Below are 23,115 nucleotides of genomic sequence, written 5' to 3' on the forward strand. Positions count from 1 at the left end.
CTAGAGTGATCCCACTCTGGCAGTCCTAGATCTAAGAATCTCTTTTTGCCATTTGGTGATGACAGGGATTGCAGTGATTCCCCTGCCACAAAAAAATGGGGTGGATCTCAAGAAGTACAAAAAAGAGTAGTCTCAGTCTCTTTCCCTCTCTCTCTCACCTCCTCCCCCGTAGACTGCACTGGGATATAGTTGCTTCACTCACCTCCTAATTGTGGACCACCTATTATGCTCAAAACATTTTGGAGACTGCTGGGAAGAACACTGATACAACTGAGTTCTCTAAGAAACTGTTCTGAGGTTCTGCTTGCACAGTGTGCATAGCCATTTTGAAGACAAGCTTTGACCAATGATGGGGACAACAGAAGATGCTCCATCTGGCAGTAAGGGGAGCTATCAGTATGCTGGGGCTCTTCAGGAAGTTAGAGACAGAGAGAAACAGACACCAGACAGCACAGGAGAGTAGACTTTGGTCATGAGAAGGCTCGAAGAGGCATTTTAGCTTGTTGTCTTTGGAATAAAACATAAAATCTTATTTATCCCATGGAATCATCAATAAGGTTTATATTACCTACTAATCATTTAGGAGAACAAACTCTTTGAGGGGTCCCTTAGGAGGGCATGATAGGGCAACCCATATTGAAGCTTCCCAAATGTATAGCTACAGCCTCAAGATACCATCAGCCTAGGGCAGTGACTTCGGATTTTCTAATTGTCTTGCAGTCTTATTGGTTAACTAAAGTATCAACACACCATTCTATGAGGGGTGGAGGGGTTGAAGGGAGAGCAGGGGAATGGGGAAAAAGTAAGAACGAAGATGGATTATGTAAATGTGCAGATTTCCAACGATGAACATCATTACATTGTATCCCTCAAATGTACCAAAAAAATTAATTAACTTAGAAAGAACACCATGCTATGTTAGTAGGGGCCACAGCAGCATCGTGAGCTTGCCGAGCACTGATTGAAGACCTGTTTGGAAGCATGCAGCACTGCAGTGTGAGGGCACAGACTGGACTGTCAAAGAGCCTTTGCTCCCTGGGGACTCACTTTGCTGTTGGTGCAAACAGACATATGAGCATGTAAAAATGTACAAGGTAAAATGAATCTGTATCAGACCACAATTGAGTTACGGCAAAGAAAGACTTCCACAACCATTGACACACTCGAAGGGCAGCAGGAATTCTGAACCAAGAGCACTGAGCTCAGAGGGGCCCCTGAGATGTGATGATTGTTGGACATTTCTTACAGCATAACCATTAACTGTATTGATAACGCTTGGGAAAGGTCATGTTTTGCAAAGACTTTCTGCCCACCAAGAATAGCTAGGAATTGATTGATTTGGAGCAGAAGAATGATGTCAAGACCCACAGGAAGTGTAGTTCCTATTACTGGGAAGATCTCTTTCCCTCAAATAAATACCCTGGGAAATGCACAAAGAACTCCCCAGAGTTAGTACCTTGGACCTCCAACTTTGAGTAAGTAAGTCTTTTGTGCCTTCAGTCTGAGCTCAAATCTAATTATTAAGGAAGGCTTCATGGATTCTTTATTTAAAATTACATCCTTCCCTCATCTCTGCATTAATACCTTGCTAGTAATTTCCTTCTTTGTGCTTCACAGAGTCTGAGGTCTTCTTGAATATGTTTAGCTTTCCTGTTTACCTTCACAACCTCTCCTCCTTTCCTTCTAGAACAAACCTTTCACAAAGCCAATGCTGCAGTTGACTTGTACCAGCCTAACCTAGATCCATATGTTCCTTTGTATGCATTAGAGAGAATTGCCCTTTCCAAATAGCTGGATTGGAAAAAGCCTCACCTTTGTGGCAGACAAAGCTGTAGGGGTCACAGCCTGCTGAGTGGATTTCAGCCATTCCTGCTTCTGCGCATAGTACAAGAACTTCACAAAATCGTGTGGGCCACCCTGCTTGTCCATGGCTGTTTGAGATTGCTCCTGGCACGTAGTGGGTGTTCAATAGCAATTCGCTAAGTGGAACACCCCAAGACATACCAACCCCTGCCATGGTGGACTGCAGTATATCCGCAGGAGCGCAAAGCAGCCCTTGGAAACTTTTTGAGACTAACCTTGCTTCCCTTCTGGAACACTAGGGGCCAATCAGAGGTTCACAGCTGGAACACTAAGGGCCAATCAGATGTTCACAGCTGGAACACAGTAGCACTTTGAAAGCACAGTGGCCACTTGAGGATGACTCCTGTGACCTTCTGATATTTCATAACTGCCCTGACCTCAGGGGCTCTTATTTAAGTACAACTGTCAAGCTTGTTCATGCCACTGACTTTCTGGCCCCCTGTATATGGCCAGGTTGGTCCACTGAAGCCTTCCAACTGAGCATCCCTCCTAGCAGTCCTGTAAGTACTGACAATCCTGTCTCCTGCCTTTTAAGAATAGCAGAATCAAATCAAATCTTGCTGGTAACTTTGGCCCACGCACAGAGTGACGCCGACAATCTGTGTCAGACGGAGACGTGAAGGAACTTTGCAAAGGAAAGAAAAACCCACGTTGTTTCCCTAAATCAAAACTTCAAATAAGAACGTGGCTTTGGCAGTTCACTCCCTGCAGAATTAACCTTTGTTTCTCGGCAGGCTGTTTCTAAGAATATACATCCTGCCTAAAAGGAAGTGGGGGAGAGCTTGCAGAGTGGGTTACATGTTTACCACCCAGGAGGAAAAGCTGAAATGAAAGCAGGGTTGACGAGGAACCTTGATTCCAACTAATCCAGCTTCTAGACAGAAATTCGAAGTAGCAGAAGCAATGATCAGAGACATGAATTTGAATTCTCACTCAGATACATAAATGTTACTGCTTCATCTTCTGGTTTTGGTAATTTCCCCTTGGTAAGGAAAACAGAATTCTTGGGACTGAAAAGGGAATCCCCGAGCCTACATTCCAGATTCGGCCCTCTTCTTGAAGTTGATTTGGGACCTCCCCCAGGAAGCCTTTGTAGATTTAGCAAGGGCCTTATCTCTGCAACTTCATGAATTTCTTGATTGTGGAATTTGTCACATTGTATTATAGTTCTTTGTTCATGTGTCAAGGACAGGGGTATTTTATTTGACTTTCAGAAAATCCTTAAAGTCAATTACTTAGCACGTTGCCTGGAATAAAATGACATCTCAGTAATGAAATAGTCAATGGACCATTCTACTGGCAGTTGCTTATTCAACTCATATTATATGATGTCACTTGGCCCCACACTAAGACTATACACAAAAAATGTAACACATGGCAATAACAGTGGCAGCTATACTTTGCAAGTGTCTGTTGCCCAGGTGCTCTGTTAATTGCTTTGCCAGTAGTCTTTTCATTAATACCTTAAGGCAACATTGTGACCTTCATTTCATAAGTCAAACAGACTCAGGGAGACCAAACTGATTTTCCCCCAAAATCCCACAACAGGCAAGAGGAAGGACCGAGATTGGAACAGGACTCCACATCCCTGAATTTTATAGCATTTGGTTTCTCTAAGCTTAAGGAATGTGTGATGTAATGAGACTGGGGTAGGGCAGGTTGGTGTTGAAGGCACAGTGCTTTTGAAGCCTTATAAAATTGTTAAGGCAGGGAGGGAGAGGGTGTAAAGGGAATGGGATAAAATAAAATGTATTCAAAAATAAATTAAAAAAGAACTGTTAAGGCCATAAGGAAATAGAAATCAGAGAAGTCAGATCTCCCAGAGGACTGGATCAATTAGGAAAGACTCAGGAGGGTGTAGAGCAGTGATGGCGAACCTTCTAGAGCTTTCGGTGATACAAAGAGCCCACTGCAGCACACGTGCCATAGGTTGGCCATCACTGTTCTAGGCTCTGACTTGAAATCAGCATGGAATTTAAATACTAGGGAGAGGTGGTAGAGCAGGGAAACTTACATTCGTGGAGTGCAGCAGAGTGGTATTGACAAAGAGCTGGGACCTCCAAGCTGGACAGAACCTGGGGCTGTGTTCCAGTTCTGCTTTTTCACAGCCGTGAGAACTTTTGAGTTCACCAACCTTTTGAGCCTTGTCATCTGCATGTGTAAGAGGCAGAATAAGGCCCCCGGAAGCAGTTAAGAATGGTTTTTATGCAAGTAACTGAAATGTCACCAAAAAGTGTTGTGAAATGTAAAGGCACATATGCATCTTTAGGTTTGTTCGGTGATTCGGTGTTGTTATCAAGGACCCAGGCACCAAACCGGTATTGGTCCTGGGGTAATAGGGAGGGGAGTACAGGGTGGCTGTCCCAACAGGTGGCACAGAAATTCAGATACAAGAAAGGGAGGTCATTCACCTCTCATGGCCCCAAGTGCTCATGGGATGTTGCTGCAGTGTTTCTTGATGGCAGAACACCACTGTAGTTCTGTTTTGAAGAGGAGACCAGCAGCTATGGAAGGCAACTTGTACAAATCTGAGGACACAGAAGACAACTTCAAGGAATACTGGAGACTTTGATAGTAGAAAGCCTTCCACTCTGTCACTTCCTCTCTCTTCATGTCATTCTGCTGGCTGGCCACACTTCAGTCAAGGAAACAAAGCCATGACCATTATGGGAGCAAGGAATTGTTCCAGGAATTAGACTCGTACACTGGCACAAGGTGCTAGGGAAATGCAGGTTCACAGAGGGGCGCTGAGGCATCAGAAAATATCCCTGCCCTGTCTGCCCTAAGCCCTGGCCTGTGAGGGAAACACAGGTCTGGGCACCACCAGCAGAAGTGGCGGGACCGGAAGGGGTGTCTGTGCTGAGATCTGTCTGTGGGCCATGGCTGTGTGACTGTGAGTCTGCAGCAGGTATCTGGTAGGAGCCGGAGCTGCTCTTGGCTCCTATTAGGGCCAGAAGACAGGAAAGCTGGATGTGGCAGGGAGGAGAAGCAGGATAGGTTGGCATCTCCCAAGGATGCCCACAGTGGTCCCACACCTGCTAAACACAGTGACCTGAGGCTTGCAACTGTGGCTCAATTTCTGCCTTCAGAATCCCTTTCAAGTTCCTTTTAAGGGCAATTTTAAAGTAGACACCTCCAGGGGAGGAGATTCTGGGAAGCACAGTTGTCAAATAAGACACTGGCACACATAAACACATCCAGTCATAGACGCCTTTAGGGACTGACATCTGGGCGAATATGTGCCCAACTTAACTTCAGTCTGCAGGATCCATCCAGGACCTGTTCTTGCCCTCCTGTTTGATTTTTTAAAAGCTCAAAGAGAGGCAAGGAAAGAGGTGGCTTGACCTCAGTGTGCTTCATGGGAACTGTTACTCTCATACACTTTTATTTTTTCTACAGCCGCGCTGTTCTTTTAATTCCTCAAACGTACTAAGCCCTGACTTGCCCCAGGAACTTTGCCCATGCCTTTTACCTTCCCAAGAATATTCTCCCCAGAATATGTCCCAAGAAAGAAAGGAAAGAAGGAAGAAGGAAAAGGAAGAAGGGATCTTCCTTCCCAAATTAGTTCCTGTTTGTTCCAGTAATGTGCTTGCATAGACTTTTATATTTCTCCTGTAGAATTCTATATTTCTTTATAATTCTTAAGAGTTGTAGTGAAATAACTTAAAAATAGTCTCATATTTTCTTCCCAACTAAAATATAACCCACATGGCAGGACTATGCTTGCCCCAGGAGCATTCTAGCCCACTGCCCAGACAGTATCTGGCAAACAGTAGAGCCTCAGTGAATATTAGTGAGTAATTAGATAACAAAGTGGATAGGTGAACAAGAAAATGAATATATGATCCAAGTGGGTATGGCGATGAGTCTCTTCATGTACTGGGCTAGCTGGCATATAAAAAGGAAAGATACTGTGTCCTTGTTGCTCTGGGGTTTGAATTAGTGCATCTGTAGCTGGGATTTGGGCTTCGTGTAGGGAGAAATTTCTAAGTATGAAGGTGAGTTTAACAGGAAATTCTCTCAAAGTGTTGAAGCCACACCTGGAGGATTTCTTGCTCACAGTTACTGGAGAGGAAATTCATGCATCATATGTGGATTAAGTAAAAGACCATGGATGACCCATCCGAACACCATCTGTGGTTTCATAGAGGTATCTCACAGTAGAAAGAAGCATTTGGGGATGAAGGCAAGGTTCAAATCCTAGGAAGGCTGCCTACCACGTGGGTGTCTCCTGGCTAGTGACTGAATCTCTAAGACCCTCAGCACTGAGATAAAGGTGCTTATCACATGGGAGTGGTAGGAGGATTCATGTTATAAGGAGCAAAAAGATCCAACTGCCTGCTTGGAGATTACTTGTGTCCTTAGGCAAATGTCACCACGATGAGGAGCTTTGGGTGATTATTACAACAGCCATACTACCTACTGCCACAACAATAATGATAGTAAATTAGCAGTACATACCAAGAACCCTTACAGTGCATCAACAGTTTTAGGAGCTATCAGTTTTGCTAGCACAGTTATTAATGGAAAATCACCTGCTTTGTGCTCAGCATTTTACATTGAATGCATATGTACTGGTTTCCTCACAGTCCTAAGAGCTCAGTAGCCCTGCCGGTTTTGGAGTGTTTCTAAGCTTTAGTTCCTCATCTGCAAGATGGAGCGGAAGTCTGTTCTCATCATTGTTGGAATGAGCTGCTACATGTAGCAGGCTGGTGAGAATGGTTCGTTCGTACTCCCAGCTATGGAATTAATATAGGCATGCCCATTTCCAGGTGGTTGAACTGAAGCTTAAGAAGTTTTCTGTGCTGCAAATCTAGCAAGTGACAGACTGGGTTTCAGTCTGGATCTGTCTTGGCCACAGACGTGGGCCTTCTCCTGAGCTGTGACACTCCTGATCAAGTGTGCACACTGGGCCCAATGTGCTCAGGGCACAAACTGCCACTCACACCTGCCCAGGGAAAGCCGGGGAAGACAGAAATTCAGAGATTTTTAGCTCTGCACACATAGGCCAGACCAGAGCACTTTACAGACAAGAACAGAAGACTTTGCTGGCATGCCTCAGGCCTCCAACTCTCTCAAGCTCTGGGTGGGTCTGGTGGGGAGTGGGGAGGACATCAGCCTTTGCAGAGTAGCCAAATCACATGCCCCATGAACTTCTCCCCAGCAGTGTGGTGATCGACTTGCCTTCCATTCCTATCAGTAGCCTGTTAACAATTCCTTAACAACAACGATTACAATAAAATGTCTGGGCAAGAGAGACGACTGGTGTTTTAACATGTATTTTAATAAATGAACTAATGTTATCTGGCTTCTAGCACAGAAGTGTCTAAACAATGTAGAGGAAACCTATCAATCAGCTTTCCCTCCATAGCTTGAGATCTTCAGAGGCCCCCCTGTGGGCCCTGGGTTGCTATAGCAACCCCAAACCAGGAGTGGTAGCTGTAAACTTAAAAAAATACGACTTTTTCCCAGCCAGCCATACTTCTCTATCAATACTGAAACCTTTGCCTGAATTCCAAGCTAGTGGGGGACTTTTCTTCTCTCTGCCCAATCATAAGTCTGACTTGGAATCTATAGCAACCAAAATTAGACTATAAATCATCCTAATGGTGCTTTTCAGAGAATTCTTTACTGGATCAATTCAGATCATACAAGGTGGCAAGCGTCTGATCCCAGCCACTAATAATAGCTGTGTCAGAAATGTAAGTCAAGAAGGGATCAGGGATCGGGGCCGGTGAGGTTGGAGTTAATCTCTCTGATGATTGGCCCCCAAACTTCAGCTGTGTGTTTCTCATCGTAGCTCCAAATGCCTGCTCTCTTAAGCAATTTCCCACAAGTGCCTCAAAATCCTTAGCAATAACAGCACCCCAACGTTTCTGAGATGCCCCAGTGCATCTTATAGCTGTGTTACACATGACGGTATAACCTAACAGGAACCCAGTTTCAGTTCAAGTTCAAGTCTAGCAAGCTGCTTGACTTTTGGAAGTGAGGAAAGTGCTTCAAGCTTGTGTTTCCTCATCAGGGAAGTGGCACAGATAGCAGTGTGTATCTTCGGCGCTATTTGTCAGGATTAAAGAAATAATATTTGCAAAGCACATAGCTGGTACATAGAATGTGTGTTTTGGCCCATAGTAAGTGCCCAAAGAATGTTTGATATTATTTAAAATATATAGGATGGAAAACATCGACAGCTGTTGCATCTAAGTGGTGTTTGCTTTATTAACCTTTCAACTTCTCTGCCTGCTTGAGAAATTTTCTAATAAAAATTGGATGAAAAAATAATAGAGTCAATATGGGTAGAAATGGAAAGAAACAAAAATATGGACTTTGCAGAGATAGGGTAGGAGAGGAGGGGGAAGAGGAAGATATCAAGCAGTGGTAATAGGATAAAAATGATCAAGATAAGATGTACACATATTCCCCAAATTAATGTATCTGCTATGAATTGCAACCATATAAGAATAAGAAAGGGTAAAAGAAAAAGTGGCTGTAGAAACGTCATTAAAATTGACAAGTAAAAGTTGTATTTATTTATGGTGTATATGATGTTTGACATATGTACACAAGGCTAAAGTCAAGGTAGTTAACATATGTGTGCCTCACAAGTTCATGCGTGGACAACATTGTAAGTCTGTTCTCCTAGCAGTTTTCACTACACTAACAATAGTCACGATGGTGTTGTACTCCGGAATTTATTCATCCTCTGTATTTGGAAGTTTGTCTCCTTTGTCTAACATCTCCCTAGGCCATCTCCCACCCACAGGCTGGTAAAATTTACACTCTCTGCTTTTATAAGTTCTACTTTTCTGGATTCCACATCTAATGGACATTTGTCCTTCTCTGCCTGGCTTATTTTACATCCTGTCCTCCAGTTCTATTCATGTTGTTGAAAATGACAGAATTTTCTTTTAATTAATTAATTAATTAATTTTTGGTACCTGGGATCGAATTCGAGCCCTTGCACTTGCAAGGCAGGCAGCGGAACCACTGAGCCAAACCCCCCATACCTTTTCTTCTTTTTTAAAGGCTGCCTGGTGTTGCACTGTGTATACACCACATTTTTTGTATACAGTTACCTATTCATAGACACTTGGGTTGATTTCACGTTTGAACTATTGTAAGTAATGTCTCAGTGAATGTAGGGAGTGCAGGTGTCTCTTCCACACACTGACTTCTCTTCTGTGAATATATACCCAGTAATGAAATTGCAGAAATACTGCATTTCGGGCTCACTGTGTGCCACTGTTAGATGCTAGATGCTGAGGTCACAGACAGGGCCAGGTGAGGTGAGATCCCTGCCCCTACAGAGCAAACATTCTACTAGAAGAAGCAGAGACATCCATTTAAGAACTTCTGCTCTCTAGAATCATTTCCCTCGTGTCAAGGGACCTGTAGGGGATCAGAGGAGAGGTACCCGACTTGGGCTGGGCTCAGATCTGCCTGACCTGAGATGAAATCAGGAGTCAGGCAAGCCACACGGGGGAGGCAAGCTGGTGCTGGTAGCAGATGGACTAGTTGGGGGACCTGAAAGGATACCCCTGATCTCTGCCCACATGTGACCCATCTCTAAGGGCTCAGTCTGGTTCCATCCTGCTTGATAAGCACTTGCTGCCCTCCTCCAGGCTCTGTAGGGGCAGAGGGAGAATTCAGGGTTGAGTGGATGGTGGGTCAGTTTTGGCTACCACACATGACTTACTGGCCCCCTCTTTGAGTATATGCAGCACAGCTGAAGGGTCCTTCACTTCACCCACAAGGTGGGTGTGGGCCTTGGCCGATTAGACCTTTGCATCTATCAGTCTGGGGCTGCCGGCTGCTTCTGGGGAGGGGAGGGAGGGACTGTGACCCATCACCCATTGCTCATGAACTGCAGTTTCTGTGGTTGCTGGTGAAGGGGTCCGGGTATGGCTGTAGTGTGTTGACACTGCCCCAGGCACGGGCAGGGCTGAGGGGCAAGACAAGCACATTCCTTGACCTTGTGGCCACACACATTCATTTCTGTGTCTGTGGCTGTGTTTGAGCTACAGTGAGAGGTGAGTAGTCATTACAGAGGCCCTAGGGCCCCACAGCCTCACATATTCACTGTCTAGCCCTGCACAAACACAACCTGCCTATCTCTGTTCTGGACCCCTCCTGCTGGAGATCAATCTGAGGGCAGACTCCATCTCAGTCTTGAGGCCATAGGCTTGGTTTGGTCTTTTTCCTCCTCTGTTTGTCTTCCTTTTGTCCCTTAGAGGGTTCTCCTGGGGAGTTCTGCCTCAGTAAACCCCCTGTCCCCTCGTCCCTGTCTCAGCCTCTGCTTTCAGGGAACCCATCTAAGATTGACATGTGATAAGCATTCATGGAATGAAGGAACTCTTTGCTGAGTTGCTTGGGGAAGATGACAGGAGATGGATCAAAATTTGAGGGATCCTGGTGGAAAAGGGTGTGGGGAGGGACTGAAGGGGAGAAGGAAAGGAGGCTGGGAGTTTTACCCATCAAGTTCTGACGTTAGTTCATGCATGTATAGTTGTGATGGTGTACGTCGAAAATACCTGCTTAAAGTCTCCTGTGTTTGAAAGATGACTGGATCGTGGCAGCGACATACTTGTCAGTGGATCAATCCATGGATGAGTGTAGCTAAATATGCTGTTAGGAGATGGGGCTTGCTTGAGGTGGTTGGTCACTGAGTGTGTGACCTGCAAGGGTTTATTCACGTCCTCAGCTGCTCCCTTCACCTTGTGTTTCCTGACTGCCACGAGATGAGCAGCTTTTTGCCATGTCTTTCCCTGCCACGCTGTTTCTGACTTGAAACCAGCCAGCCATGGACTGAATATGTTGAAACCGTGAGGCAGAATGGCCTCTCCGTTAAGTTGTGAGTGTTAGATGTTTTATCCCAGCTGTGGGAAAGTGGTTAAGGCACTGGTGCTACGATAAGAGTTGACTCCTGCAGGAGGCCAGATAAGCTGTTTTGTGCTGTGCTGGATGAAAGATGCAACACATGAATTAAAGGTTATTTTCCAAGTCGGTGCTGCCCCCTCAGGAGCTCACCCCTCTCTTCCTGCTCCCAGTGTTTGGCAGTGATAGTGGAAGGACGTTTCATTTAATATCCCTAGAAAGCCTCACTGATAAACAGAGGTCCACATGTAGCTAGGGAGGGTTCTCTGTAGCCTTGGCCACTCATGCTTGGAAGCTTTCTCAGTATACCCTCATGTAAGCTGCCACCTCCCAAGAAGGAAGAGAAGAGATCACGATCAGTCAGGGTGTCAACCCTCAGGTAGGCCCCACCTACAGGGGTCCAGGTTCCATGGTGTGAGACAATGTGTCAAGCCAGCCTCTGTCTCTTGTTCTGTCCACCCATCTAGGTGGGTGAGTTGAGTTGCACCAGTGATATCCTCTCACACTCTGCCTGTCCTCTGTCCCATGTGCAGCAAGTAGTCCACCTGATGGGTGGTATCAGCATCTAGAGCTTCTCTCCAGTATGTTCAGTCCAGATTCTGAGTTAGTTTCAGGAAACGCAATGGTCAAGTCTCTGCCATGTACACTAATTTTTCCCGAAGAGTCTAATACCGGAGCACTGGGCATTGGCCCAGCTAATAACTAAGGGATCTGTGCTTCCATTTGGCTAATGTTCTTTGTTTATATGTCCTTCAGGACTCCGTCAGGAGAAAGCATAAAAGGTGGGATGGAACTGGGGACATAATTGGCCCCCTACCACCGAAATAGCATCAGAGAGCCTCTTAAATCTTAATAATCTATTCTGTGCAGCAGAACACAGAATGGGCAGAAAGTGCTTCGAGAGCAATATCCTGCTGAAAATTCCACTTGGGAACCTCCCTTTATGAGCATCTTTTCAGTTCTTTTTTGTTTTCTCTGTTCTCGTGACTTGGTGAGGTGATTAACCATCCTCTCCAGAGAATGGTGGTGATTTCCCATTGAGGCTATGGGCACCTTGCAAAATGGATTTAAATTAGTAGCAGTTCTCATCAGAATGCCTGCGCGCAGCCGGGCACCAGGGCTTTGCTTCCACTTTCTCATTTGCCAGCACACAGACAGTTCCTTGGAGGCAACTCATTTTCCTTTGAAAGTGTTTAAAAACACGCTGTCAGAGAGACTACCCACGCCCTGCCATGGTCTGCCGCAAGCCTTGCTTTCCTTGTATGCCCACAGTTGACCTTGTGAAGATCTGATTTTCGTGGCTCCCTTCCTTAGAGGGGGAAGCCTTGAAAGTTCAGGTATCCTTTGAGTCTGATGGGGTCAAGACAGTTTGCAGGTGTAAGGAAGAGTCTCTCGGTTTCTTCTTATGCTAATGTTGTGCTGGTAGTCTCAGTGATATGACCCACAGTTGACCTCGTGAAGATCTGATTTTTGTGGCTCCCTTCCTTAGAGGGGGAAGCCTCGAAAGTTCAGGTATCCTTTGAGTCTGATGGGATCAAGACAGTTTGCAGGTGTAAGGAAGAGTCTCTCGGTTTCTTCTTATGCTAATGTTGTGCTGGTAGTCTCAGTGATATGCCCCACAGTTGACCTCCTGAAGATCTGATTTTCGTGGCTCCCTTCCTTAGAGGGGGAAGCCTTGAAAGTTCAGGTATCCCTTGAGTCTGATGGGGTCAAGACAGTTTGCAGGTGTAAGGAAGAGTCTCTCGGTTTCTTCTTATGCTAATGTTGTGCTGGTAGTCTCAGTGATATGACCAGTCTAAGGATGGCAGAGCCTGTGTTTGCAGCATGGGTGTAAAGAAGCACTGGGCTGTCCACCACAGCTGTCTGTTTACAGCCCTGCTTATGGGGGTGGAAGGATTGTTATGGCAGAAAAGCCATGGCGTTCTGTCTCAACTTAATTTTCTGCCATGAAACAGGAATAAAGACTTTTGGAGAGGTAGTTATGTGCTAAACACTTCGTATATAGTTGATCCTCCTTATAGAGAAGTGTGCCACCGACAGTACAGGTGAGGAGACAATCCCAGAGATTGGGAGTGGCTTGCTTAAAAACCCACATGGCTAGGAAGAAGAGAAGGGATTTGGATCTCACTTTTGTCATCTACACAGATTATTTTCTTTTACTATGCCGTGCTTGTTGAGTAATTCTCAGTTAGGTCTTCAGCCCAATGCAGAGGACGGAGACCAAGAATGCTGCTGATTCCAAGGACAGTGCCCTGCCGTGCCAGCTGAGAATGACCCAGTCCCAAATGCCACAGTACCAAGACTGAGAGACCTCATCCTAGGTGAGACATTCTCAGCTAATGCTTATACGATTCTTCCTTTTGCACTGTTTAATAATGATGTTGTACCTCGAGGTGTTGCTGAGGACTTAGCTGGGGCAAGAGGGTGCAGCTTCTTCTGTGAGCAGGCAAGGCTCACCTGCTCGGGGAACAGAGGGAGGGAGCCTGTGAAGGACTCTGGCTGTTTCTGTCTTCCCCAAGTCCCTATGTTGACAGTCCCCAGTGGGATTGTATCAGGAGGTGGGCCTTTGAGGAAGTGATTGGATCGTGAGAATAGGTCCTGCCTAAATGGGACTAATGTCTTTACAGAAGACACCCAGAGAGCTCTGTTCTCCCTTCTGTTATATGAGGATACATTTAAAAAACCCGAAGTTCTGCAAACTGGAAGGAGACACTGGATCTGCTGGCACCTTGATCTTGGACTTTCTGGCCTTGAGAACTGTGAGAAATAGATTTCTGTTGTTTATAAGCCACTCGGCTCGTAGACAGACTGTGATAGCAGCCTGAGTGGAGTAGGATAGACTGTCCTGGATGGGGTGGCTCGCACAGACATGTTTCTATGGTTCTTTATGGAGAACAGGGAAATCTCCATCTTTCTTTATCTCTTGTCTAAATCCAGAACAAGAAGGGCACAGGAAACCCGGGTTCCTTCCCCAGAGTCACAGTGGACTGTGAGGGAACCCACGTCCAAACGTCAACCTTCTGATGCCCAATTCACAGGATCCCCTGCCTCACACTGCCTCAGGCATGCTGAGGTCTCCTAAAACAGCTCCGGCCCCTGCCCCGCCTGAGTGGGGCTCTTACCTGGCCGTCCTCAGCTCTGTCTCACTGCCTGGGGAGGCAGGTTACAGCTGTCATCTCCATTTCATGGATGGGGCCATGAGGCTCAGGATGTGTGCAGGTTTCACACACACGACTGTCCACAGTGTCTCGTCCTCAGTCCAGATGCACACGGATCATGTCTGTGGTGTCCTCTGTGCTACAGGGTGCTGAGCAGCACCCCTGGCCTCCACCACTTCATGCTGGCAGCACCCTCCCAGTGGGGACCCTTGGAAGTGACTCCAGATGGTGTCAGTGTGCCCTGGTGGTAGAATCACCCCCAGCTGAGAACCGTTGGTCTCAGACAGACAGTGAGAGCCTGCAGCACTGCCCTCGCTGTAACTCATCTGTAGTGGCTGGTTTCTCATGGTTCTGGAATTTGGCACTGGCTTCTCCTGGCCACATTTGCTCTTAACTGGCCTGCTCTTCTGGGCGGAGTGACCCACACAATGCCATCGTCCCTTGGTTGTGTTAGGGCTGGCAGTTTTGCTGCATGCAAGGGACTGCGTCTCCTGTTCGCTCCTGCCTCTCACCACGAGTGTCTGGACAGATCATCCCTCTCGAGGACTTCTTTGCCTGCCAGTCACTCTCACGGTGCGGCCACCGAGTGTCCCATCCCTCCCTAGTGATTTCAACTTGCTTCTCACCCCATGTGAAGGCTGGCATCATGATGCTGAGGTGCTGAGCTGGTCACAGGAGTTTTCAGTATCCATAGATCAGACCATGTCATCCCCTCCACTTAAAATTCTTCTAGTGGCCCTCGGTTGTACCCAGAATAAAATCCAGACTCCTTCCCGCAGCCCTCCAGTTCCAACTTGGGCCAGGAACGCCTCCCTTTCAGATCCATCTCCTACCTGCCTCTCCTTGCTCACTGTGTCATGAGCCCGTTGCCCTTTTCATGGTTGTCGGCCATGGTTGCATGAGAGTCCCCTTCTCCGATTCTGCCTGGTGGACTCCTCCACACCCCTCAGGTTACATTTCACCTGTGAAGACAGCTTGCCAATCCCCAGGATGAAGTAGCCCTGAGATGGTCCCTGCTGTCCTTGCCTGCTTGCTGTTCTCCAGGCATTCCTCTTGAGCCACTGTTCACTGAAAGCTTCCTTGTTGTCTGTCCGTCCATGCCCCCCACCACTGCAATCCAGCCTTATAGGAGCAGGGGGTCTCACCTGGCTCGTTCACTTTTGCCACCCCAGCAGTTCGAGTTTTAAGCACCAAGTCCTCAACAAGTCCGTCGTGTCAGCTTAGCATGCAGATTTCATCAGGCAGAGGTTCCTTAGGAATCCAAATAGTTATTATGGGTAAATAAAGCGCATGAGTACATATTTGGCTCCTCTTGTCCACTTTCTTTCCAAGTCGTGAGATGCGGCATGAATAATATATTCTGAGTTTTTTTGATTGAGCTGTCAGCATGATTTATATCATAGCATCTTCTCTCCTCTCCCCTTTATAAATAACAGTGCATCTGCAGAGCTTTTTCCTAACATTTGTCTTGCTAATTTGCCTAAGAGGGAGTGGAAGGATGCTGGCATTATTATTTTTTTAACCCCCTTCTAATGGGTTTGGAGGAAATATTTTTTTCTGCATGGTACTGGGACTCTAAAAAAGCAATCAAGGTTATACGGTGTGCTGACTCCTTGCTGTTTTACAAATTGGCCAGGACTCATTGCACAACTTGAAGGGAATCCACCTCCTTTAAGGCCATGATGTTAATGGTATCCCCATTATACGTCCTGCCCGGCCACGTGAAGCATGGAGCCCGAGCTGCAGCTGCGCGAGCTCCGCCTCAAAGTGAATAATGCCCCAGCAAGACAGCAGTTTTGTCCCGTGGAATCCCTCTGCCCTCCTGTGAGAGGCCAGGGTGGGCTGTGGCCCAGGCCCTCTGGATGCTGCCGGGAGAGTGCAGGGTGACGGGGATGAATGTGGACCCTCGAGTTTGGAAGCAGTGCTCGTGAAGCCGTGTGCTCTCCTGAATTATCAGGATCTTTTTTGGACTCCCACAGAGAACCACTGGGGAAGAAGGGGAAGGAGAGGCATTAGTAATTGCTGAGGAACTTGTTAGAATCTCTGACAATAATATTTTGTGAGGGGTGTGTGTGTGTGTGTGTGTGTGTGCAAAGATTTAAAAAATGGAGCATCTCTTCCCACCTATCCATCCTGCTCCTCCTGCTCTCTCGGCTCACATGTCTCATCAATCACAGTGGTCAGTTTTAGCGCCTGAAATATGGTTGCTGTGTATCTGGCTCTTTCCCTTCATTCAGTCTCCACTTCCGTGGCCTGAGCTCCGAAGGCTCATCTTGCCTCTCAGCCAATAGCTGGATTCTTCGCCGGAGGTTAGTTAGACTCGCCGGTGAACGTTTAAAGTATGCCAGTGCCCAGAATACACCGCTCTCCAGACGTGTCTGATGTGATTGGTCTGGGCAGAGGACTTGGCGTGGATCTTTCAGATGCTCCCTAGGGAGTCTCTGCCCTGTGTGTTTGGGGCTTGGAACCACTGCTCTGGCTGTGCCTGGCTTCATGCAGAGAGCAAAGAGATCTAGGCTAAAGCCTGCCCCGTAGTCCTCTCCGCTTGGAACCCGGGCTTGTTTCCTGGTGCCTCCACAGCAGAGCGCAGGGCTTGCCCTGAGTGACCTGCACTCCCCTGTCTCCCACTCACTGGCTCACACTGTCCAGCCTTACAGAAGTCTGTCTCCTAGTCCTTCTGGAGGACAGCACGCTTCTGGGATGTAGTGTGGTGTGGATGGTGGGAAAGCTGGAGGGAGCTGGGGAACCTGGATGCGTAGCCCAGCTGTGCAACATGCCTGGGAGGTGAGCTTGGCCAAGCCATTTCACCTCTCTGGAATTTAGTTTCTTGGAGGTAAAATTAAGAGAATGGGTTATGGTGTATGGAGGGAAGTAAAAGAGAAGAGAAGATGCTAATTGTGAAGACCTTTATCAAATGGAGATGGAATCTATTCAGGCCTATTCCCACCACTAGGAGGAAAAGGGGCCCCCAGTGAGTGGTATCTTTAATCAGATTAGTCTGGGATATGCTGTAAGAATGGAGCAACCCAGGACTTTTAGCGGTTCAGTGTGGCAAAGGTTTATGTGTCACTCAGGCGCATCCTGAAGTGGTCATGGGCAGCTCTCCAGGGTGACTCAGTAAGGTAAGCTCCGCTGATCGCATGGCGTCCGCCCAGCCTCGCTGTGGCTGATAAATGCTTCAGCCAGGAAGTGAGCCACATTTCTCTGGACGGGATGGCAGTCACATGGCCCTGCCCATGGCCACAGCACTGGGAAATGTGCACGTGAGGAAGCTCATGGCTAAGAGTGTGCTGGATAAGGAGAGGCAAGGGCTTCCCATGTGCAGAGACTTTAGGTATAAATGATTTCATTTGTTCCTCACTCTCCCTTCTCCTGGCATTTTCACTTTTCACATGAGACATCTTATCTCAGGAAGCTTAAGTGTGGGTGTAGAAATTTACACTGCTAGTAATTTGCTAAACTGAACTTTCACTCTATGTCTTTGATACCAGAGCTCAAGTCATTACCGCCTCACCACACTGTTTAAATAGAGTGATAGGGATCTCCTGGCCTGGGGGATTCCTGCGCCCTCTTTTCTGAAATGCTGTGCCTGTCATGTCCTTTAATGAGATCCCTTTTCTAGAGTAAACTCAGGGCAGATGGAGAGCATTTGACTTTTCCTGGGCCTGGAGAGATGAGAAATAAAAAGGGTGCTCCAGTGCCCTTGTTCTTTAGCGCAAGCAGCAGTGTCCAGGGTGCTCAAGGAGGATTTCCAAAGAGTGGAGGAGCCGCATAGAATCAAATGCCCTGCAGTCCTGCCCGCGGTAGGCAGCTATCGGGTGTGGCCACCTTGGCAATGGCCGCAGCTGACTTGTCAGAGCGATTGCAGTGGGTTTGAGGGAGCCAAGGCCCAATGTAAGGATAGGGATGGGAACTAAAGAAGTAAGGATGGTGGGTGTGGGGTTCATTTCTGAGAATTTGGGCAGGGATGGAGTGTACAGAAATACAGTGGGAGTTGAAGAGGAAGTCAATGCTTAATTAAATTTGTTGATTGAGTGCTTTTTTAAAAAAACTTGGTTTAGTTCTTAGTTACTTTCTGTGTGTTAGTTTGATTGCCATTTAGGGAACAGAGACGGGTTTTGTCATTGGCTATTTTAAGTGGTAATTTACGAAGGTCGATCTACTGCAAAAAATCCATATGTATCACCAGGTTCAGCAGGGATTATTCTGAAGTCCTCACTGTTTTGGTGTCACGGGCTACTGCTCTGTACCATGAGCGTGGAAAATTAAATGCCGGCTGCCACAGATCTCTTCTTTTGTGATTCATCACAGAGTCATGGTTCAAAGCAGAGACTGTGAAGCTCAGTGGTGCCACGTGCCAGCTGTGTAACTCGGCCGCACTGCCTGAGCTCTTCCCTCTTCCAGTGGGGGTCGCAGTAGAACCCACTGCAAGGGGTATTGTGGGCAGTGCATGAGCTCGTGCCTACCAAAGGGCTCCGAAGAGAACTGGCTCACAAGAGATGCTCAGTGAAATGTTCGCTGTTTCAGAAATGTTTGTTGAGTGCTCTCTCTGCACCACCATTGTTTATGGCCTTGGGGATATGAATGTGGACAAGAGAAATATAATCTCTGCCCTCCTGGAGCTTGGGACTGGACACCGTACAAAGAAATCAACAGGCAATGCCAGTACACTGTTACATGTGTGAAGACAGGGAGAGTACAGAGTGCTGTGGGCAGCATAGGAGGGCCACCTAAGACAGACTCCATGGGTGCAGAGAAGATGCCACCCAGGAGGCTGTGTCCAAGGTGTGTGATCAATTGAGAGATCTCCGTTTGGACCAGGGGAGAAAGGAGAAGCTGACATCCCTCATACCTCACTCTCCCGGTCTTCCCTCACACTCTCTTAAGGATGTTTATAAAACATAATTTGAGCTGGGCATGCTGGTGCATGCTTGTAATTTACTCAACTATTTAGGAGGCTGAGGCAGGAGGATTGCATTATTCAAAACCAACCTGGGCAGCTTAACAAGACCATATCTCAAATGATTAGAAAAATACATAAAAGAGGATTAGGGATATAACGCAGAGCTCCCCGGGTCCAATTCCAAGTACCACAAAACAAACAAACAAACGAACAAATGGGCTGGGTGTAGCTCAGTGGTAGAGCATTTGCCTTCTTGCCTGGCATGTGCAAGGCCCTGGGGTTGATCCCTAGCACAGCACACACCTACACCCACACCCACACCCACACATACACCTCCCCCCACAACATAAGTTGAACCTGCTGCACTCCTTTAAAGGTTTCCCATTGCTCTTAGAATAAATGCAAACCAATCTGAATATGGTCTTTTGGGTCCCGTGTCCAGCTTCTCCCTTCTTTTCTAGTCTCTATTCTCACCCACTCCTGGTGCACAGGGAAATTCTGACCACTTTCATTTCTCAGATGATCCACTGTTCTCTCTCCTTGGCTAAGTTAATCTCTGCTGATCCTTCATATGTCAGAGCTGAGGCACAGTCGGGGCTGCAAACCAGGGAAGGTGCCTCTGTGACAACTGTGTGATTCTCCATCACGGCAGGGCAGTTTCCATCCTCCTAGGTGCAATTCTAAAGCTCCAGATCTGCCTCCCCCAGCTGTGTGAGCTCCAGCTGACATGGATTTGGATTCTCCTTAGTCCCCAGCACTAGGCTTTGTGTCATGGGTGCCCAGCAGGGGTTTGCAGAAAGAAGAGAGGGTGAGGGGCCGAATCCTGCACATCTGACCAGCCAAAGACCCGCTGCAGCTCAGGGCTGAGGCTGCCGTGGGTTCCTGTGTGTGCCTCCGCATTGGAGCTGTCCCAGGAGCTCAGTGCCCGGCGGTCCAGGCTGGCCTCACCAGGGGCCGAGGACTCCAGGGGCTTTGTCAAAGGCATCTGGGTGGATCTAGCAGTATGGATGCTAGAAAGATCTGAGGCCATTAAATGTCCAGTTCTAAATGCATAGACTTTTTGCCTGTGCTCTCAATTAATAGTAATTGTTCATGATGAAACACTGACATGTTAAAATTCTGCTATCTTTGCAGCAAGAGAGCTTACAGAATTCACTGGAATGACTCAGATAGCCAGGTAAGCCCTAGTAAAAAAAAGAGGGATCTTGCTAGAGTCATATGGGTTTTATTGACACATATCAACTTGGACTTGGCCACATTCCATGGCTTTCCCTGTGTACCTCTGATTCCACGTGGGGAGTGGGCTGAAGTGACATTTACTCAGAAAGTGGCCACAGAATGAGACATAATGTGTGCGGAGTGGATGGCACAGAGGCAGGCAGGTAATAGCTGCTCAGTCAATGGTGACAGCCAAGGGTGGTGCTGCGTGGCTGAAATCAGCACTCTGGGAGCTGAGGCAGGAGGGTTGTGAGTTCGAGATCCACCTGGGCAGTTTAATGACTTAGCAATGACTTGTCTTAAAAAAAGTTGGCAGCAGGGATGGGGACAACTGGGGATGTGCCCCTCACTAGGGCTAAGGTCCCGAGTTCAATCCCTAGTACCACAAGAAATCAAAACAGTGACAGGTGACTATTATTACTGTTTTTGCTTCCTACTCCATCATTAATTTCCCTGGCTTCAGGAACTTAACATGAAAAGAAATTTGCAAAAATAACATAGGATGGAAATTATACTTTTCAAAAAACCAAACCGGTAGGAGCTGTGAAAACAGCGAGTTGATAAAAGTTACTAGATCTCTATTGATGTTGACCCCATGTTAGGAGTTGGAATCATGGTTGTTAATAAGGAACAAGGACTCTGGTCTCATAGAGCTTGGAGTCAGTAAAGTTTAATTTACTTACAAGGGAGTCTTTCCAGTTGGGGAAATTTATCTGCCAGAATTTTAAAAAGAAGAAAGGAGAATTACCAATAATCTCATGTCTTCAAGACAGCCACCATATTTGTTTCCATCTTATATTCTGTGCTCATCATCTTCACTTAAATCTGTGACAGAAATATATCCCTGCATGTTGATAATGATTTGTGTAAGTCATTTTTAATGACCGAATGATGTTTTACAGAACCAATGTATTCACTGAACCGGTCACCTATTGTTATACATTTATCTTCAAAGATTCTCCCCACCTGTGCTTTTCAATCCCCACTGAGGATAAAGTCTCAGACCTAAAACATCTGGACACAGCTGTATGGGGACTTTCAAAGCTCACAAACTTCCTAGTCAGGTGTTTTTCAGCAGTATCTAAACAAGGCCCACTTCAGCTTTAGGAGACATATCTTATAATATCCTGTTCAAAGGAGAGAGAAGATTGAAAATCCCGCAAAGAAGATACAAAGTTAAAGCCAATTAATCATCCTGGCTTAGTGTGGCGTGCTAAATATTAATGCTCCTCTTTAGCAGGAGTGGCATATTATGTACAATTCATTTGAATATAAATAGTCCAGATTGTGACATTACATTATCCATGATGAATCAACTGTCCGGGTTTTGGATAATACATCACTCAGAGAAGCAGCACTCTCACTAATTAATCAGCAGGTAGAGAATAGATTGTGTTACTCGGGAAGGGACAATGTGAAGGTATAATGTTTATTGAGCACTTATTATATGCTGGGGGTTTATATAAATCATCCTGCTTCCTGAAGAGCCCTTGAGGTTGGTAACTGGTGTACAGTAGTCTGTCTTTCCAGGGGTGCCCAGAACTTCTCCCTCATCACCCTCTGTTCCCACCTGGTTAACTGTAGTTGACTCTGCTCAGGCAAATACTTGAGACTGTATTGCAGCTAGAGTACATTATTTCCACTGGAACCGACATGGCTTTCTTTTGTTGGTGACTATCAGAAATTGAAGAGCTTGGAAAGGGAGAAACAGTTCTCATGATTGGGACGAGTTGGAGATTCTGGTGACCGGTTTCAACAAGTTTACTTTTTTCTTTTTTTCTCACCTGTGGCAACTTGAGTGCTTTTGAGTATGGCCCATTTAGCATCAAAGACCCTAAACTGCATTTTAGAAGGGGCATAATGAATTTTATGTGGACCAATCACTCTTTCAGAAACATTGTAGTGGACATTCTGTGGGTCTTAGGAATGTGGTGATCTTAGGTCATGGATGCCAGCATCTGCTGTCTGCATAACTCATGTAGTTGTTTTTAAATAACCAGTCTTAAGTTATATGTGAACAGAGGAGCTTCTGTGAAATTGGGTATCATTCAGCAAAACAAGTACTCTTGTATTTTTAAAGTTGCATACAAAGTCACTGATTTTGTTTTTCAGTAATAGGGATCGAATCCATGCAGAAAACGGTCATATTGATTGTGCCCGAAGCAGGGGGTAAAGAGTGAACCCCACAACTGGCTTGTTTACAGAAGTGAGTCTGGCTGAAATCTTTGTGCTGAGGTCAGAGTAACTGGCACCCAAATTCTGTTCCTACAACTAAAACCTTCTGACCAGAAGGACATTGTTCTTATTACAACCTTGTGTTTTATCTATTCTGTTCCTTGTTTGAGAATGCTTTGCCTTGTCCTTTATGAGCCTTGTTTAAATTAATTTCCATAGGAACCACACACCTTTACCCCAATTGATTGCCAGTGAAAGTCGGTGCCTGGGATTGTCCAACTTGTGGATTGCACTGACCTTGGTCATCCTGGCACCATGCTTTCTCTCGTAGCTCTATCTTAATGTATTTTTTCCCAGACCTGCATCACAGACTGGACAGGTGGGGACTAGAGACTTACTGCAGGAGTCTCTAGAAAATCCACGTGCACTCCACCCCTGAGTTTCATCCCCAGCTTGTTCTATTTTTCTTTTGGAGACAGGGTCTTTCTAAGTCATCCAGGCTGGCTTTGAACTTAACGATCCTTCTACTCAGCCTCCTGGGTAGCTGGGATTGTGGACATGGACCATCAGTCCCAGCAAGTCACTTTAATTTGAAAAGTTAGTTTATAGTCAATTAGGAGACCTCTCAAGGAGGTTACAGAGGTTGGGTGTGGATGCTCTGCAGGATGGGAGACTTGCTACAAACCAGCTCTCATCTGCTTTTGAGGAGAACCTGTCTAAAGCTCAGGAACCTACATGAGGCATACATACACTTTTTGCCTTATTGTGACAATCCACTAATTTTTCTTCAGTTAAAAGGCATAGAAGAAGGGAAATGAAGGATGAGTGTCCCCAAAGCATTTGAGAACTCCATATGTACATCTTGCATGACAGAGATGAAAGAGATGTCAGAAATAGGTGAGTGCAAGCAATCTTGATCTCAAT

Source organism: Fukomys damarensis, unplaced genomic scaffold, assembly GCF_012274545.1.
Source record: "Fukomys damarensis isolate Sample0158 unplaced genomic scaffold, DMR_v1.0_HiC HiC_scaffold_34, whole genome shotgun sequence".
Taxonomy (NCBI): Eukaryota; Metazoa; Chordata; class Mammalia; order Rodentia; family Bathyergidae; genus Fukomys; species Fukomys damarensis.